The sequence below is a fragment of the Panthera tigris genome, chromosome B4 (genome assembly GCF_018350195.1).
Source record: "Panthera tigris isolate Pti1 chromosome B4, P.tigris_Pti1_mat1.1, whole genome shotgun sequence".
Lineage (NCBI taxonomy): Eukaryota > Metazoa > Chordata > Mammalia > Carnivora > Felidae > Panthera > Panthera tigris.
Genome location: NC_056666.1, coordinates 117640073 through 117660709, shown reverse-complemented (window position 1 = coordinate 117660709; position 20637 = coordinate 117640073). Strand labels below are relative to the sequence as shown.

The following is a 20637-nucleotide window of genomic DNA, read 5'->3' as shown; positions in this document are numbered from 1 at the left end:
TGTTTTCATTCAATAAAATTCATTGGCCTATAGCTTAGTGGTAGCATGTCATTTTACATCCAGATAAATTATTCATTAGAAGTAACAGATCTCTTTACTCTCCTCACCCCTCAGCATGCATTTGCTACACATATCTATCTGCCCTCTCCCCATTGCAGTCTTCCCCACTTTATTAAATAGCACCCCTACCCCCCGCCCCCCACTCAATTGTATAAGCCAGAAAGATGGAAATCTTCCTTGATTGTGTTTCCTTCTCTTTGTCTCCTCCTCCCATATCCAATCTGTCAGCACAAACTCTTGATTCGATCTTCATGTCTCTCTCTCCTTCTTGCCATTTCCACAGCCACCACTGTGACCACCCACCAGTATCTCTTGCTTGGATTACAGCTGTAGCTTCTTAGTTTGACTTCCCATATCTGTTCTCCACAGAGTAGCCAGATAGACATAGCAACATAAATTGGAGAATTTTACCCCTTTGGTGAAGCATTTTAATGGCTTCCCACTGTCCTTAGAATGAAATTGAAATTCCTGAGCATGGCCTAAGAGGCCCTGAGAGGTCAAGCTCCCAACTGTCTCCCAGCTCCTGTCAGGCATCTCTCCCCATCACATGCCGGTCTCCTTCACACAGAGTTTCTTTCTTCACTTCAGAGCTCTGCAGACTTCTCTGATTGGAACCATGTTTTTGCTACTCTTGGAGGATTGATTCCTTCCTGAATTTAGGGGTCAATTTTTATGTTACTTCCCCCAGAAAAGTTTTCCCTGACCCTCATTAAGTAAGATCCCCTCTTATTCTCTTTTCACAATGTAGGTTGTGTCCTATATAGTCCTCACAGAATTTTTCATGAGTTCAGTTATTGGTGTGTTTGTTCAACTATTGTCTACTCTCCCAGTGGGCTTTAAGCAACACAAGGGCAGAGATCATCACCAACATGGTGCCTGATAGAGACTATATGGTCCGTAAAATACATATTGAATGAGTGGATAAGTGGGTGAGTATTCAGACTCCTCTTACCATTCGTTGGCTGTCATAACCTTCCTCGTGCTTTAAGACTTACCTCAACAATGCCAGCTCTGCATAAAGTCTTCTTCAATTCCCCTACTCAAACCCTTACTTTGAGCTCCTATGCTATTTGTTTAAGGCTTTGATGTTGTGAAGCAATATATGAAGTAGTTGAGAGAACATGTTTTAGAGTAAGTAAGAATCTAACATTTGTCACCTTTGTGATCTACTTGGGTGAGTAACTAAAACTCCCTGACTTTTAATTTCACTACACCAGAGAAACTATTTTCAACCTCAATTGTGTAAGGTGGTTGACACAGAGAAGGAGACTTAATGATGATTGATAGCCAGTAATATATTGGTTCATAATCTTCTATATATTTTTACATAAGTGTTTTGAAAGTAAGAAATAGTGATCCCTAAATGACATGACTGAAGACATTTCGTGGCTCTGGACCAGGTCAAAAGCAGCTATTGATATTGGAGACCATTCCAGGTTCTGGAGTCATAAAAACCTGGTTTTAATCCCTAGATCTACCACTTATTGGCTGTGACCTCGTATATATTTCTTATCCTTTTGAAGTTTCAGTTTCCTGATATGATTGAAATGATACTTTCTCAACAGGGGTGTTGTTCATACTATCTCAACAGGAGTATATTAAATACAACTTATGCAAAGAGGGAACAATGTATAATCAGAGCTATATAAAACACCTTTAATACTGATCTATTTCATTCAACCAGGATAGAAACTTGGTCAAACTCAACGTGATCAAATCTGACATGACTAACAATGCCAGTAGATCTCCTGTCAATTTCTTAAAGCAGCCAAACATACCAGAGTCTGAAAAATACTTTTCTCAAATTGATGAATACAATGCAAAGGTCTGGGCATTTCTCCAATGCCTGCCCATTCATCCTAGGTAGTGGCTTCCAACCACTCTTGCAACAGCTATGGATTCAAGGTGAACTCTGACTGGGACTGGATTAACACTAAAAGATGCTCTGTTACAAAGATTTCTGATAGCTAGTAGGTTCATCTTTTTGAAGAGATATCTGAGAAATCTGGAGGCAGATAAAGCCTTCTTTAAAAGAGAACAATAAACATCTGACCCCTCTAGGAAATGGGTATTCAGACATTTCTAATGTTCAACTATTGAAAAAGATATGTAAAAAAGTATTTTAAAAAATTGAAAAGAACATTTCCAAAGGAGATGACATGGGGTTGTGTAGTGGGTTGGATAGTATCCCCCTAAAAGTTATGTCTATCTGGAAGCTGTAAATGGGCCTTATTTGGAAATATCTCTGAATAATTTAATCAATGTACAAGCAGGTGTAATCAACTTAAGATGAGGTCATACCGAATTAGGGTCATTACTATATCTAATAAGACTGGTGTCTTTATCAGAAGAGGGGAATTTGGACACAGACACACAGACATAAAGGGAAGATGATTTTATGAGAATGGAGGCAGAAATTGGAGTGAAGTTTCCACACACCACGGAATGCCAAGGATTACAGCAGTCACTATAAACTACAAGAGAAGTCTTCCCTCGAGTCTTCAGAGGAAGTATGATCCTGCTGGCACCTTGATTTCAGACATGTAACTGACATGACTAACAATGCCAGTAGATCTCCTGTCAATTTCTTAAAGCAGCCAAACATACCAGAGTCTGAAAAATACTTTTGTCAAATTGATGAATACAATGCAAAGGTCTGGGCAAAGTATTTTTTAAAATACTTTTTTACATATCTTTCTCAATAGTTGAACATTAGAAATGTCTGAATACCCATTTCCTAGAGGGGTCAGATGTTTATTGTTGTCTTTTAAAGAAGGCTTTATCTGCCTCACAGTTCCTTCAGAACTGTGAGAGGATAAATTTGTTGTTTTAAACCACTCTGTGCTGACTTGTTACAGAAGCCCTAGGAAACTAACACAGGCTGAAATCTTGAGTACCAGATCATGAGCTCTGCCAGATATGAGCTCCATCTATTCCCTTGAGCCTCTCCAGGCCTCAGTTTTCCTATTTGAAAAAGACTGTGACACCAAAGGTAGGAAAAAACAATACAAGAAAAGAAAATTACAGACCAGTTTCCCTGATGAACATTGATGCAAAACTCCTCAACAAAATACATGCAAATTGAATTCAACAGCATATTAAAAGGATCACTATGATCCTATGATCACTTGATCACTATGATCAAGTGGGATTCATCCCTAGGATGCAAGAATGGTTCATTTGCGACAACACAAATGGATATTGAAGGTGTTCTAAGTGAAATAAGTCAGTTACAGAAGGACAAATACTGCGTGATTCTAGTTATATGAGGTATCTTTAAGAGTCAAAAAGATAGAAACAGAAAATAAAATGGTGGCTGCCAGAGGATGGAGGTAGGGTGGAATGGGGAGTTGTTCATTGGGTATAAAGTTACAATTACACAGTGAGTAGGTTGAGATATCTGCTGTGCAACATAATGTCTATACTTAACAGTATGATGTTGTGCACTTAAAAATTGTTAAGAGGGTAGACCTTCAGTTAAGCGTTCTTATACAAAGACAGAACAAAACAAGAGCAAAGGGACACGAGGGAACTTTTGGAGGTGAGAGATACGTCTATTGTATTGATTGTGGTGGTGATATCATGAGTGTATGGAGTATGAATACATCCAAACTCAGCAAATTGTATACATGAAATATGAGCAGTTTCTTTTTGTGTATTAATTATTCCTCAATAAAGCTGTAAAAAATTCTTGGTGAATTATACAAATATAATGAAAAATCTTTGACATATGCAAAAAAAGGAAAGAAAGAAAAGGAAAGAAAGGAAGAAAGAAAGAAAGAAAGAAAGGAAGAAAGAAAGAATAAACGGTGTGTATGGAATACGTCTTTTGCCCTGTTTCATATTTTGCCTACCTTCTTACTCTAGATGGAAGTGCCTCAGCTGCCCCACGCTTAGCTTACATTTTGGTCCAGAGCTTCTCCGCTACAGCCACATGAGGCCTCACAGGACTCACTACTCGTAGGTATTGTAGCCGTGGAAGTGTTACGATGCCAACACCCTACAGAAGAGCTCTTGACCAAAAGGGATAGAATCCAGGCGGGAAATATTTCCCTTCTCAGAGTCTAAGACAGATAATTCTAGGGTGTTTTCTGTGTAGCTCCTCAGAGCTTTCCTCACCTGTTAGAACCCCAGTTGCCCACAGAGTCAATCATCCGGACAACACAACCCTGGGTTTCACTCCCCCTAATCTTCACTCTTTTTCCTTGGTGTGCTTCCCAATTTAAACTGCCTGCACACAAGCCATTATCATATGTTCTGCTTTTTGGAGAACCTAGACTAAGACACTGTGAGAATCATGGCATTGACCTCACAGGTTTGTTTCAAAGATGAACGTTTAAATGTATGTAAAATGCTTGGTCTAGTGCCTGCCCATAGAAAGCACTCAGTAAATGTTAGCCATTTTCCCCATATGAGATGGAATGTTCTGGAAGATGAATTTGAAATGTGCTATCATCAATCTCTCTTTCTAAGTGTTGAGTGGATGCATAACAGTAAAAGTCGTTTGTGGTTTTCAGCTTCAGCTTCCATCTTCATTAACACAAGTGGGGCTGTAATGGTAGAAAACAAGATATCAAATTTCACTCCCCCTTATGACACCCACTTGAAGCTCTGAACCCAAGAACTAAAAGCAAAATAAAACTATTTACCAGCCAGAGGGAAAGGAGAATAACAGCATGTGGCTTGTAAACTTAACAAATGTAATCACAGTAATTGAGCAGCCCAGGAAATAATTTGGCCAGCATAATTATATTACAAATTACATATTGCACAATTAAACAATTGCATTTTGGCCACAAATGGAACTCCAAATATACAATTTATGGTGAAGTGGAGAGGTAATTTAAAATGATAAAAGAATAGCAGGGCCCAGAAATGCATTTACATTTATATCCATATTGGAAGGAATATACCAGGCAAAGTAATAAGGAAAAGGGCCAGTGTTTTCAACAGAAAAAAAAACAAAAACAAAACAAAAATGAGTTGAATGAATTTTGCCAAGTACTACGTAGATGCTTTACCACTATTTGACTTTCTAACATATGTAAAACCCAAAAGTCCAGTGCTTTTTTTTTTTACTAAGGAGAAATTCATGTGTCAGAAGTTCTTAATTTGGGCTATTAAACTGGATTACTAAAGTCCTTAATTTAGTAGGAAATTCCAATACTCAACTATCAAAAACATATTGAGAGAGTTATATCTTATTTTTTTCTTGTCAAATACATTCCTGAAATATGCTGTTTAGAATATGCACAAAAAATTACATTGTCTTTCTCACTCTGCGGTTCACACTTCTTGGGGAATTTGGTTATTTGGTCTGACCCTCGTCAAACATTGACTATAGACTTTCTACCTTCCAGGTTCTATTCTAGGGGGTACAGTGGGGAACTTAGTAGACATAATTCTCTCTTGAAAAGTGTGTTAGATGAGAACAAACAAACTTTAAACAAATTATTACAAATAATTGATTAAATAATTACAAATGTGTAAAAAATTGAGAAGGGTGCAGGGTACCCTACATGCACATAGCAGGGGGTTCTAACAAAGCCTGATGGGGAAATGGAGTAGATCGGGCAGAGGAAACCTGAGGATCTATATTTACATTAAGACGTGAGAATGCCCAAGAAATATAGGACTCACTACTTATTTTATAATTAGTAATGGGTAAGGAAGCCTTTCTGGAATTTTTTGACTGGGGGTCCAAAATTCCAACTCCTGCCATCTAAAGGCAAAAGGGATTGGAGAAAACATTCCTCTGTCAAAAAAGAATCATAAAAAAAAGCAACGTCAGTAATTTGGGGATGAGTTCTATAATACTTGGTTTGTATCCTGCAGGACTGGTGATTTAATATTTCCATTGGATTTTTGATAAATGCGAAAGCATCCAGACTCTCTTTGCTTAGTATCTGGAGCTTAAGGGCTGGATATCACCAGGGTTTTTTGAAAATTGACGAAACAATACTCATGTGGTCACCATTTATTGAGTGCTTTACTGTGAGCCAGAGTCTCTGTTGAGAGCTTTGCCCTACTCAGTCTTCACAGCAGGTGACTGTGGTGGGCTCTACTCATCTTATTGTGCACATGGGACGATTGGGGTACATATGATAAATAAATGGTTTCAGGACCTCAGATACTGAGTGGCATATCTGGGATTGAAGCCAGGGTCTCTCTGACCCAAATGTCCACTCTATAGCATTTGCTATCAAGCCTTTCACCTGTTTAAAAGAAAAAGGAAAGGAAATAAGAGCAAGTACCTCATCAGGCACTTGCCTCTGCCTTCCCCTCTACCCACCCCAACCAGGCCAAGGTTGTAGTTCACTATTGTCTAAGTCTGGTTTTCAAGGTGTGGTCCTCATTGTCAATATCATCTGGAAATCTGATAGGAATGGTTGAGCTACTAAATCTGAAACTCTTGGGGTATGACCCAACAATCTAGGTTTTATAAGCCTAGGGGAGTGTAACGCCAGTTAAAATCTGGGAACTGGTGGTATAGACAAATGTGAAAGGCTGTGAAGGTCCTTATGTTTGTTTGGGGTCTGACAATCTCAGATGACAAGGTGCATCTCATTCTTTTCCTTATGCCGGGACAGCCAAAATCAGATGACCTCATTAAGAAACTTCCCTGGCCCACTCAAAAGTCCTGGCTTTGTTTGTATTTGAGCGTGTATACCTTAATTGGAAAATGTGGGAGACTGAAATTAGAATGTGAAAACCTGATTGTATCCTGGGAGATGTAGATTTTCCAGGTGAACTTAATGAAGAAACTTTTCCCCCAAGATAGAGCGGGAGCGACACCACAGGGAGGAAGTAACTAATAAAAACAAAGGAAATCAAAAACCCCAGGGAAAAGGAAAATATTAGATAGGTGGAATTAGGTCTATCTCATTAAAAGGAAAATGAAATTGGGACGCCTAGGTGGCTCAGTTGGTTTAGCCTCTGACTTCGGCTCAGGCCATGATCTCACAGTTTATGGGTTTGAGCCCCACATTGGGCTCTGTGCTGACAGCTTGGAACTTGGAGCCTGCTTCAGATTCTGCGTCTCCCTCTCTCTCTGATCCTCCCCTGCTTCTACTCTGTCTCTCTCTCAAAAGTAAATAAACATTAAAAAATTTAAAAAAAAGAAAGGAAAATGACATTGGTGTGAGACGGGAAGCTACTGGTCAAGTGAAATGACCTGAGTTATGTTTTTTAGGTTAGTTTTTTTCTCTTCAGGTAAAAACTGCCCTGACACTTACCTTTAAATGACATACAGGTCATATTAAAGAGAAAGAATGGCCTAAGGATAGGTTCTGTGGGTCACCTATCCTGACACAGGGAAGGTAGTAATCAAGTACATTTGGAACATGATGCATACCCTCTCTTCATCTCGGGGGTTTTGGTGTACATTAAGCATTCTCTCAGCAGATAACCTCTGCTTCAATAAGTGTTTCTCAATATTATTTGATCTTAGAACAATTTATAACAATATCTATTAACAGCCTGAGAACTCACTGATCTAAAGTCTTCAAGTACCAAATGGTCCATTGAGGCCAGTGGGGCCAAGTTTGTGACAATCTTTAGTATTCAACTCATAAATTGATCGTCGTGATTGGTGCTGTTCTGGCTTATTATGTCTAGAATAGACAGTGGGCTTCAGGTGTGGTAAATGAAATATGAATTGGGTTTCCTAGGCAAAAGCACTGAGATGGATATTGAGGAAATGATGCGATTAGAAGTTTTTCTTAACACTTTCATGCTGGGTTGAAAGTCCATCTGCTAGACACCCCTGCTGGATGAAATTCTCATAGGTGGTTTGCTGGTCCATGTTGGAAAATATTTTGTGATAGATACCTTTCTCTGTGTTTTCTCTTTTGCAATGTCCAATTTGGAGATGGAGGTAATAAGACCCAGTCTTGACTAACGAGCTTTGGGGAAAACAATGTTCCTGGAGGCGGCAAACAGGACTAGGAGAATAGTAAACTTGGTCCCAGCCTCTTGGTTCTCGGCAATGAGGTTTTCAATCATAACCTGCATCCTGCTCATTTGCTGAGCCAACTTTGCTAAAGGGCTTAATCTGGTGTGAGATACTCCATGGCCACATCCCTGCTAACCTCTTCAGACTTACTTCTCACAACTCACCACCTCCCATGACACCTAACTTCTTCAATCCCTTAAATATACCATGTTCTCCTTCTCTTTCCCCTGGCCATATTCCTTCAGCTGCAAACCCTCTCACTTCCTAGCTAACCCCCAGTCCTCTTTCTTTCCCATTTTTATTGAGATGGTAGTTGATATTCAGCACAATACTTTGACTTACATGTATTGTGAAGTGATTACCACAATAAGGTTAGTTAACCTCCATCACCTTGTAAGATACAATTTTAAAGAAAGAAAAAAAGCGTATTCTCCTTATAGATGAGAATTCCTAGGATTTGCTGTTTTAACAACTTTCATATATATCATACAGCAGCCTCATCCTCTTTCACATCTCAGTTTAGATATCACTTCCCCTAGGAAGTCTTTTATATTTGTTGGGGTTTTTTTTGGTTGCAAGTGGTAGAAGCCAAATCTGTCTTTAAGCAGGAAAGGTTATTACATGGCTCATAAAATGTTGGAGCATTGGCTTGACTTTGGAACCTGAATGGACTGGAAGTGCACCTGCCGCCAGCATTGATGCTAAATCTGATTCAAGAACCCGACTTTCCAACCAGCGTACCTGCTAAGGCTTGGGTGCCTTGAAGGCCAAATGGTTCCACTGGGGGCCTTTGTATTCATCTTTCTCGTATATAAATCAAAATCTCTCAGAGATGAGTCTGATCAGTGTAGCCCAGGGAACACACCTGTGCCCCAGTTACAAAAGAGGCTGGGGTGGCAAGTTTTCTGGTTCCTGTCTTAGGGAAAAGGGATGCATAGGGCTGAAAATTTCCCAAGGATTAAAAAAGGGATCAGAGATGCAGGGCTAACAGCCAACATGACAAATGTTCACCACCTATTTACTGATTTTGTAACTCTGGGTTAGGTGCCCTTCAAAGCACTACACGTCCCCATCTTGGCATCTTACTCCCAGTTCCATGTTGTAACCAGCTCTTCATTATTTTATAACTTTCCCCAGACTGTCTGTGAGAGAAAGGACTGCTCGTTGTCATCTTCTTTTTATTCACAGTTAAATTCCCAGTCCCTAGCTTCTATTGCTCTGCACATAGTAAGTGCTCAATAAAGATCTGTTGAGAGAATACATTTGGCTCAAGTAGTCTGGACTTCCTAAAGCTGGCATCCAAGGAACTTTCATCTTATAGCTGCTGTATTTTTTCCCTTTATGATTTAAGCCCAACCTTGCTTCTCATTTTTCTCAGCTTTATTGAGGCATAATTGACAGACAACATTGTGTAAGGTTAAAGTGTACAGCATGGTGATTTCGTATACGTATGTATTGTGAAATGATAACCACAGTGAGGTTAGTTAACACATTCATTACCTCATGTAGTTACCTTTTTTCCCCAGTGGCGAGAACATTTAAAATCTACTCTCTTAGCAAATTCCAAATATATAACACGATATTGCTAACTATAGTCAGCATGCTATCCATTAGAACCCCAGAACTTATTTGTCTTACAACTGGAAGTTTGTACTCTTTGATCAACAACTCCTCATTTTCCCTGGCTCTCAGTCCTTGGTAACCACCATTCTACTCTCTGTTTCTATAAGTTAGATTTCTGTAAGTAGATTCCACATATAAGTGAGACCATGCAGTATTTTTCTTATTCTGTCTGACTTATTTCACTTAGCACAGTGCCCTCAGAAGTCATTCATGTTGTTGCAAATGTCAGTATTTCTTTGCTTTTAATGGCTGAATTTTATTCCATTGCATATTTATATATACCACATATACATTCATCTAACATCAGACACTTAGGTTATTTCCATGTCTTGGCTATTATGAATAATGCTGTGATGGGAGAACTATTTCTTTGAGATAGTGTTTTTGTTTTCTTCACATATATACCCAGAAGTGGAGTTGCTGAACCAGCCTTACTTTTTAGCTTGTTCCCAATTCTATCATTAGGTCAAGGAAAATTATCCTGAGCGCCAACCTTTTTGCTGAACTGGAAATCTATAAGCTTTTGCCAGCTTTTTATTACTTCAAACTCTTCTCTTGTACCCTCAACCTTTGAATGGAATTGCATTCCCAACCAGGAGGATGACTCAGGAGCAAGGCATTCCCACCTGCTTAACTCCCACATTGTTCTAGACTGCTTCTCTTGTATATGTCATTCCAGTGCTGTTTTGCCTTTCACATTTGGATAGGCCTGAAAGTTGAGTTTACTCCATTAGTTCTAGGACTCCCAGTTCCAATTTTCTACTAGCCCAGCACAGAGGGCCTAGCGTTCCTTAGAGTCAAGCCCAAATGAGGGTGGATGGGTGGAAGAATACAACATCCCATTCGGCCTATTTGTATTTGAATTAGGGTGGAATAGCCCAGTGAAAATGCCAAGTGGGCATATACTGCTCTTGAGCTCACGGATGAAGTCATAGCCAGAGCTGAGAATTTCAGAATTATCAGAAAAGCAGAGTGGCTAGAGTATGAAAGAATCCAAAGAGCTAATGTAGAATGGGAAGAGAGGCAAAGACCAAATTCTCAGTCTGTTTGCAAGACAGGGGGAAGAGCCTGTTCAGATGAAGAAATCAAGAGCATGAAATATGGAAGAAATAAATGATTAAGTTTGTGGGGAGATAGGAGAGATTAGGTAAAGAATACAACCGAAGGGATTTTCTTAGAAAGAAGGGTGGAAATATCCTTGAAATGAAAGGAAAATAAGCAAGGAGTGAAGGTCCAGAGATATAATGAAGTGAGGGTGGGAGGGGTCCTAAAGGAGTAGCATGGCTGAAAGCTTTTATTCTTTCAGATCTGCTGAGAGTCGTGTGACTGAGATGTCCTTAAGGCCTTGAAAAGAATGGAGACGATCTGAAAGAGCTGCTATAAGGAATGGGAAGGGGCTGTCTAGGGATGCAGTGAAGTATCAGGATCTAACAGAAGTGGAATGATGTGAGTTTTAGTGGCTGCCATCACTACTTTTCTTTGAGGTAATAGCAAATTATTCAAATTAAAATCCTCCTGAAATTCATAATATTTTAAGTTGTGGTTATAGTTTAAAGATAGCAAAAAATGAAATATACTTAATAAGATCTCAAATTAATTTCCAGTGACCCACATTCCAAGTTTTCTTGAGAAAGGTTAAGTGTGATACATCTCAAAACAATAAGGCTGGAAATAGAACTAGTACTTATTGAATATCTCTGGCATACCAGACCCTGGGGTGAGAGACTAAGAGAAAAGTTACCAGGTGTACTCACAACTGCAAAGAAAAGAAAAGACCCCCCCCCCCCCACCCGCCGTTCTCGGAACCAGCCAGGGCGTGCCCGGTTGTGGTCTGACCTAAAGGTGGGAACCAATCAAGTTCTGCTGAGTGGTTTGAAAAAAAAGCGGGAACCAATCAAGTTCTGCTGAGTGTTCAAATTTAAATGTCAACCAATAACAGCTCTGTAACCACGAAAAATCCCTAACTTGTTTGTGCCTGTCTATAAAAGAAGCTGTAAGATCCTCGCTCGGGACCTCTTAACGTTACCGGTAACGAGTGCATGGAGGTCCGGGTTCGAACCTGTAATAAACGACCCTTGCCGCTTGGCTTTGACTCTGGACTCTGGTGCTTTGTCCTTGGGGGTCTTTCGAATTTGGGCATATCAGGGGTAGGCGCTTTATATGTGTTGTCTTGTTGAACTTTCACAGCATCCTTTAGAGGAAGCAACTAATACCTCCATTATGACGTGCAGAAAATGAAATATAAAAGGGCATTCTAGTCCAGGCCACTCATCTAGCAAGTGGAAGAGAGAAGATTTGAACCTAAGTCTTGGAATGCCAAAGCTTGGACTCTTTTCACTTCTTCATGTTGTGAGATGATTATTAGGTCTCACTGAAGAATCACTTTTCTTTCATTATATCCATATTGCCTTCTAGGTAATCCCTGATTTTGTGAAACAAAGAAAAGTTTGATAGAATACATGGTTTAATCTGCTATTCCTCAGAGTCCAAGCATAATAGACAGTAGAGGAAAAGATAGATGAAGGAGAATTTTAGAATAATTTCCAGAGATGCCATTGGGAAATTCTTACTTTCTTCTTAAATATGCCAGAAGATTTCAAGCCTTGAAGTGGATTCTAAATGAGAAATGAGAAAGATAAAGCTAGAAAAAGAGGCTTCAACTAGAATCATATTTAGTCTATTTGATATTTCTGGATCCTGTATTGGTCTCATCTAGATTGCTTTCTCACATTACTTAGTTTCTCCCTAGCAAACCAAAAGTAAAACCTGGAGTAGAAATGAACTCTTCATAAAACTAATGTCAAATTAGTAGAGTTACTAAAGTTAAAAGCAAATGTGATCATAAAATCCAAAGGAATGTGGCAAAATTACTGGATAAAAGATTATAATATAAAAATCAATTACATTTTTATAGTAGAGCACATAAAAACATTAAAATAATCTAAAAATTATTATTTACATTAGGTGTTAAAAGTATCAAACACTTAAGAATGCATTTACCAAGAGAAATGTAAAACTTCTACACTGAAAACTTTAAAATTACCGCATAGCTGAGAAACATTAAAGCCTTCTTAAATAAATGGAGAGGGTACCATGTTTACAGATAATAATATTTTTATGATGCAACTGTCCTCAAGTTGATCTATAGATACAATGGAATCCTGATTAAAATCCAGTAGATTAGTTATTTTTGGGCTAGAAATTGACAAGTGGATTCTAATCTTTATATATATATAATATATGTATATAAAGATTAGAATATATGTTATATATATGTGTTATATATGTGTGTGTTTTATATATATGTATACATTTGTATACATGTACATATATATATACATTTACATGGAAATGTGAAGAACCTAGGACAACCAAGAACAAAGTTAGGGTATTTATACTACTATATATCATTCATATATTAATGTATCATCATAAACTGATATATCACCCATAAAACTGATATATCACCCATAAACTGATGATGTAGCCTTTTGGGTTCCAGTTTTATGGGGAAAAGACTGCCTATTAGATTTTTCATCTTGGGCAGGCCTACGCTGGTTTTTTTTTTAACTTTTCCATGCATCATATCAACCATGAAAATTGTACTTTAAAGTTATTCTGTTAGGCAAAGTACCTAAACATTAAATTAAGTTTCAGTGCTTTTAATTTTTCAGAAATCCTACTTTCTCTCAGTCCTTGAATTTTATTATCTGATTATTGATATTGTTTTTAAGAAAAAATTTAAATTCAGAAATTTTAGTTATTTTTCAGCAAAAGAATTTATCAAGGTGCCCAGATAACCTTATTGTTAGAAATGGAAGTCCCCTGCACATGTTAAGTTTGAGACACATTTGAGAAACCCAAGAAAAGATAATAGAAAATTTGTTTTGTGAGTCTAAAGTCAAGGAAGAGGTCTATACTAGAGACATAAATTTGGAAGTTGTCGGTGTAAAGATAGTATTTAAAGTCGTAAGTTTGATGAGATCCACAAAAGAGTGGGTATAGGTGGAGAAATGGTCTAAGGACTCCTGGACACATAAAAGTTTAGAGATTGGGTAGATGAGGAACCAGTAAAGACTAAGACACATTAGTGAACAGGAAGAGGAAACTGGGAAGGTGTGGACTGCTGGAAAATAAGTAAAGAAAGAGTTTCAAGGAGGACAGAATGGTCAAATGTACCAAATGATGCTGAAAGATCAGTTACAATGAGGAACTAAGGTGAATAAAACTCATTGGGCTCTTTGGCCTCAGTAATCTGGAAGCCAATGACCTTGAGTAGAATATTTTTGGTGGAGTGCAGGTGGCAAAGCCTGATTTGAATGGGTTGAAGGCATGACAGAAAGAGAGGAAATTGGAGCCAGCATCTACCAATAAGTTTTTATACAAATAGATATAGACAGAGAAATGGGGAAATAGTTCTAGGACAGGTGGAGTTAGGTCTTTTGGAAGCCAAGAAAAATTATAGCATTCTTGTACATTTGCAAAAATGACCCAATAAAGAGAAAAAGTTGATGATACAGCAGAGACAGAAACAAATTTCTGGAGTGATGTTTTTGAGTAGGCAAGGTAGATGGGATTTCATGCACAAGTGGATAGGCTGGCCTTAGGGAAGAATATGGGCAGAGCATACTCAGAAGATAAAAGAAACTTTCTGAGCACATATGTGAGTGGGTGTATAGTTGTAGTGGTATGAGCTCATAGGAATCAAACCTTCTGATTTTTTTTAGTAAAAGAGAAAGCATGTTTATCAACTGAGAATGAGAATGAGAATGAGCAGATATTAGAACTTGGAAGAAATAGAAGGAGGCTTCTAATAGTAATGGTGGAGAGTGAATGAATATGGGGCTGCCAGGTAGCTCTAAGGCCACTTGGGGGGGGGGGAGATTATGAATTTAAAGTGAAATCAGCCAGTATGATTGTGTTTTTCTTTAGGTCTGTTCAGCTGTGCATGTGTGCAGTATGGAGCAAGCAGAAAATTGTACTTAGGCAGAGCTGGGGTTGTGCCAGGTGTGGGGATGAAGTCAGAACATGACAAAAGAGAGCTGTGTGGAAGGGAGTGATGTCTCTGATTCCTGGAGATGTTAAGCAAGATAAGAAAAACCTGAAGATGCTGAAATACAGTGAAAGGAAGGTAAGGACTTCAGATTGTCAGAGCAGATGGGTTGAAGAATTGTTGTAGTTGGAAGACTACAGGGAATGTGCTGGAAAGATAGGAAGTGGTATAACAGAGGGGGCACTAAAATTGAATTTACAGGGAGTGGTTGCAACTTTTGGTGATGAGAAGGCATTATCATGGCAATGAATGTCAAAGGTAAGGTGAGAACAAGATCATCAGAAGAAAAGAGGTCCAGGAGTGAGAGACCAATGTATTGGAAGGATAATGTACATCAACGGTCAACAAACCGTAGCCTCATCTGGCCTGTTGCAAGGTTTCATATGGCCCTGGCATATGAATCTGGATCTGGATAGCATTGTGAGCCACAGAGATGAATTGGTGCTTCCCTTCACTGTGTTTACCTCCACTCCCAGCACCAACCCATCCAGCATGGTGGCCACACTTCATTGCTGCTCAAGAGTCATGCTTGGCAACTGCCGGGTACCAAGTTGTGGAATCACCTCTGGCCTTCTGCCCAAACTGAAATGGTTGGGCTTTCCAGGAGGAAGCAGTGTTCTGAGATCAGGGTCACTGAAGCAGAGGGTGAAACTGACTATGATGGCAGCCACAGACAGATGGGGTGGGAGGAACAAGACAGGAGTTTTCTGCTTTGTTATGTAAGTACCTACATAATATTCTTGCTTTTGTCCCTTGGCCAACAAAGTCTAAAATATTTCCAACTGGCCAGGCTCTGATCTGCAGAACTGAGCAAGAATTGGGATAAATTAGTATTGGAGAGAATGACAGTGAGATAGGAGCAAAAATCCTCAAAAAAATTAGGGAAAATGGATTAAGGGATATTAGTTGACTGTACTGAGGAGGTTAGTGGATGGAACAGTCTGATGACATGAGATTAAAACCTGGGTCCTGGCTTCCCCACTTTTTTAATATTCTTAGAAAGCCTGGAGTGAGAATGACCAAGGAATGGCAAAGGTTGTTACTAGGAATAAAAATACAGTTTCAAGCGGGCTTTAAAAAGTCATCATCTTACCATTATCATTATGGAACTATAAATGGTTATTGTGCTGAAGTAGAATTTAATAGACTCTTGAAAACTTATAAAAAGGTTAAGTATATAATCAATAGTGAACCATCATTATAGAAATTTCAGCAAGTTTTAATGCAGTTCTGAAACCCAACTTTCCTATGAAACTATTCTAAGTGTCCTTGGTTTCAACTCTAATGTCTTCCTCAGAAGTAAACTTTCCATGCAAATTATTTATTGCCTGAAGAAACAGGGTCCACAGGAAGCTAAAATTAGAACTACCATCCTAGGAATTGTTATTGAATATTTCAAACAGCTGATGTTCTCTTCCATCACAGTCATAGCAAGGTACATAGAGGAACAATGGAATCATTTTTAATGGATGGGTACTTTTATAGGCTCCTCTTTCTTTTTGAAAATTATCTTCAAGGGCTGAATAAGACCAGTGATTGGCAGCATGAAATGATGAAAAGCACCAAATTTAAGTCTGGATTCCTAATCCACCATTTCCCAGTGGTGTGGTTTTGCACAAAGGACTAACCCTCTTTGGTCCAAAGTTTCCAAGACTGTAAAATGGGAATAATATTATTATTAAATCACATTGGATTATTGTGAAGGATAAATGAAATGTGTGTGCAAGTTTTTAGCTCTATCTGGCACATGAAGTAAGCCTAAATCTGAACTAACAAGATGTTTCATTGATCCTCAGACAACACTCTTCCAGGGTCATGACTTTTTAAAAAGAGTTTATAGTTTTGTGGAAAAGAGGCATTTTCTTAGAATATTTCAAATGACTATTATGTGCTATTTAAGCCATAAAGTAGCAAAATTAATGAGTATCTCTAAGAGAGAATACAAAATGTTATGTATACAAACTTAGGTCTCCATACTCATTTATTGTATATAATAGGCCAGAGAGCCAAAACTCCAAAAAAGAGTGCTGGTAGCTAAGGCCTACTGGGGAATCCATGTTCTACTTAAGAGCAGCCAGATGTTTACAACAATATGTTCTCTCCTCCCCTAAATCATCAGATTTAGCTAGTGGGCCAAAATTTTGTGGCTATGTGTAGACTGTGAGATCTGTGCATAGGCCTTCGGTGTTATTGAATGAAATCTCCAGACCTTTATGAATATCCTCCTAATTTTGTTGATATGCACCAACTTCTATTGCTGATAGCTAACTACCTGCATTTTTAACTTTCACTAAAGTTTGATCTTTCACTGTATGGCCATTTGTCATAAAGAAACAAGGATTCTGTCACCTCCTGGGAATTTTGCATACCTCAATAATGAGCTGAGAATAGCAAAGACCCATTGAGATATAATCCAGGGATTAGGTCTACTTCCTAGCTAAGTAGTTTGTTCTCATAAGCTAACTTCACAATCACCCGAGACTCAAATTTCTGCCTCAGCAAAATAAAGATTGACTGTAGTATGGCGCAAATTTTGGGATCCCTGGCTATAGTCATAGGACATGGTTCAAATCCTGGTTTGACTGAATTGCTTAACTTCTCCAAACTTTGTTTGTTTGTTTGTTTGTTTTTCCTGGGAGTTTTAGATTGACCAGGCCGGTGAAGAGTAGTAGTAGTAGACAGAGGGGATGAGAGGTCATGGGGATGAGAGGTCATGGTGAGTGGTAAGCCTTGTCTAGGGGAAATTAACAAGAAAAACAACATTGTCAATGCAAAAAGCAAGAGTGGAGTTGAAAATTGAAAAACCACAGAGGTCAAGAGCCTCCAGAAATGGAGTAGGGAGAGGGTAGGAGTGAGGTGAAGCAAAGCAAGAGGTGCCAGGCATTTCCCAGGAAGCAGACGCTGTTCTGTAATGCTTGGTTTTATCACATGCTAAGTGTTTTCTGATTTGAATCTCAGTGGCCCTGGTTTAAAGCAGAAATCGCAAACTGGCGGCCCACAGATCAAATTCAGCCCACACACCAAGGTAATAATGATAAGAAAATGTGTACTAACATTTAGTACACATGAGATTTGGTCTAAGTATTTTACACTTACTAGCTCATGGAAACTGCTAAATAAGCCCGGGGATGGATACCATTAGTATCCTCAGTTTCCAGATGTGGGAACTGGGTTAACAACCAGTTAACTTGTAGCATTGGGCTTTAAATCTAGGTAGACTGGTTCCAGAGTCTATACACTTACCCGTCATCCTATCAAAGGGGCCATGTCCTAATATTAGGGAGAACACACTCAGGGCTTGCAGAAAAAGCCTATACTCTGGGCTGCTGAGGGAATAGTCACTTAAAACCAGCTTCCATGCAAAACAAACAAACAAAAAACAAAAACAGCTTCTGCCCTTTGGCTACTTTCTTTATACATATCTTGGTCTTGTTCTCCCACCATTTTCTTGAGCATCTTTTCATCTGTCTTAACTGTCATCAACATATCATCTTAACAGATTACTTTAAAATAATATGTTTAGCATATTACCTTAACATGTGTATGCTTTTCTTAGCTAACATGTATTTTGCCCACCCAATGTTTTGAAAACATTGAAAGTAGCTGACAACATTTTAAATTTGAGAGGTTTCACATAAAAATCCTGATTTCTGGCTTTTCGCAAGAAATTGGAGGACCGGGGGAGTTTGGGATGGTGTTCATGCTGATGACTGTCATGGTGTCTGGCAGAACAGGTGCCACTCTGCAGAGTCCTGTGGTCCTCACCCACCTTTGCTACATTCATTTATGTCACTTGCCTTTCCTCAATAGAACTTTGTGATCCCTGGTTTAAAGGTCCCAGGTGGGCTGATAGCACCAAGTATAGCAGAGTGATGTCAAGATCATACAAAGAGACATGTAGGAAACAATTGAATTTATTTATTTATTTATTTATTTTTAAATGTTTATTTATATACTTTGAGAGAGAGCGTGTGTGCTCAAGCGAAGTAGGGGCAGAGAGAAAGGGAGAGAGAGAATCCCAAGCAGCCTCTGCCCTGTCAGTGCAGAGCCTGACGCAGAGCTTGATCTCATGACTGTGAGATCATGACTTGAGCTAATATCAAGAGTCAGATGCTTAACCAACTGAGCCACCCAGGCACCCTAAAACAATTGAATTTAAAATACAAAAGTGATAACCAATTGAAACTAAACCAATTGAACTAAACCAATTTAACCAATTGAAACTAAACTCCCCAGCTACGTACATCTATTTGTATGATTTTAGAGCTTGAATTTTATAACTAATGGCTAACATCTAGTTAACCCTTTCCGGTGACCGAGAATGCTATGCATTGACTAAATTGGTTCACTTTATGCCAGCACACATAATAATAAGGCTATGTTGTCCAGGCCCTTGGCATCTAAGTAGGATCTTAAGACTGGTTCTGGGGAGAGTGATGCATGTCATTATGAAGCCTAGCCCTTAAGAAAGCCTTCCAGATATTATTATCCTCTTTCTTCCCCTTCCATGGAATCTTGGATACCACGAGCTAAAGATGATGGCATTACAAGATAGAAGGATTTAGATCACAGTGTCGTTACCTGCAGAACTGCCAGCTGGCATGGACCATCTGCATTGGAGAAATTGTCTTCTATTTTGTTGGGCCAGGGGGACTGAGGTTGGCTTGTTACTGTAGCTGCTGTAATTACCATGGCTAATAGTCTTAATATTACTCTGTTTAAAGAAACTCAGTTCTCACAGCTACCTTGTAAATTCTCTGCTATCCCATTTTGCAAATGAGGGAATGGAGGCATGGAGAAATTAGTAACTTGACCCAGGTTACAGGACTAATCAATAGCAGAGTGAGGATTTGAACATAGCTTCAAAGTCTCACCATTGTCCATACTGCCTCTCAGCAAATTGCTACTGAGCATTTGTGTGAAGCAAGGTTCTCGGAATCCAAAGTCCATAAACACACACCGTCCCTATACTTAAGGACTCACAGTATAACAGTGGAAGTAACCTCATGAACAGATTAGGTAATCTGACATGCTTGTTGAGTGATTATGTGTCAGACACCGTGGTAGGGGACGAAGTTCATCTGTTGTGAAAGTCGGTAGAGGGTAGATCAGGATGGAGACATAGAGGAGGGAGAAACCACTTCACATAAGAAAGGCAGGGGACATCTCAGGGGAGACAGCAGTCTGCTTGGCTCCAAAGTGCTGCTTAGGATTTTGCCAGGGTTTGAATAATTCCAGAGGCTCGATAAGCATGTCCTATTTCTCAAGTACACACGGCCTGAAGCCCTTTCCTCTCTGACTTATGAGCTTTTTCTTTATCCAGTGAAGTGATCATCACTGCTTAGTTATTTTAGGAACAGGAGCAGAGAACAATTAAAAAATCATCAATTACTGTAAATAAACTTGGCAGTCAATATCCCTCATGATACCATAAACCCATGCAAGCTATTGACTCACTAACAGGTGAATAATTCTCCAGGATCAATGATGACAATAATGCTTTGCTAAATTTAGAACCATCAAAATAAACATACAAGTACATAGGGTCAAAACAATTCTTCATATCCACAAGGGAAATTTTCATCAAGTTAATGTGCCATGATAAAGCAAAAACAAGTGGGAAAAAAAATCCACTTCTCCTTGAATGTACTTTTTTTTTGCCTGCAGAGGATTCTAGAATTATTTTCTTTGTTCCTAAACTTTATGACATTCCACGCAGCAGTGATATTAGCTTAGAAAAATGATGACTAGTCAGCATCCACATGGAGGCACTCTTTTTAAGATATTTGTGAAAGAGTTCCATAACCTTTAGCATCCCATGGCTTCAGCTTGGTTATTGCAGTGGTTATTTGTAATCCTTAGTGTTTGCTGTTTTCCTCATGTTATATAGGTCATCATGGCATTTTGCATACTCTCCATCTGCAATGTATAGTGGTTGGAACTGTTT

General features: G+C 38.9%; 1 long non-coding RNA gene across 10 annotated transcripts in view; it reads left to right on the top strand.

Moving 5' to 3' along the window:
* The window catches only part of LOC122240139, a 102512-nt gene that overhangs the window by 45529 nt on the left and 36346 nt on the right, over positions 1-20637 (top strand). For 2 of the 10 annotated variants that reach the window (XR_006219488.1, XR_006219487.1), the window contains exons 3-4: positions 10944-11121; positions 14570-14768. This is a non-coding gene — a long non-coding RNA (uncharacterized LOC122240139). Of the gene's footprint in view, positions 1-2918; positions 3053-3927; positions 4025-10943; positions 11122-14569; positions 14769-20637 lie in introns of all 10 variants that reach the window. The other 8 variants (XR_006219486.1, XR_006219494.1, XR_006219485.1 and 5 more) reach the window with 6 other exon arrangements.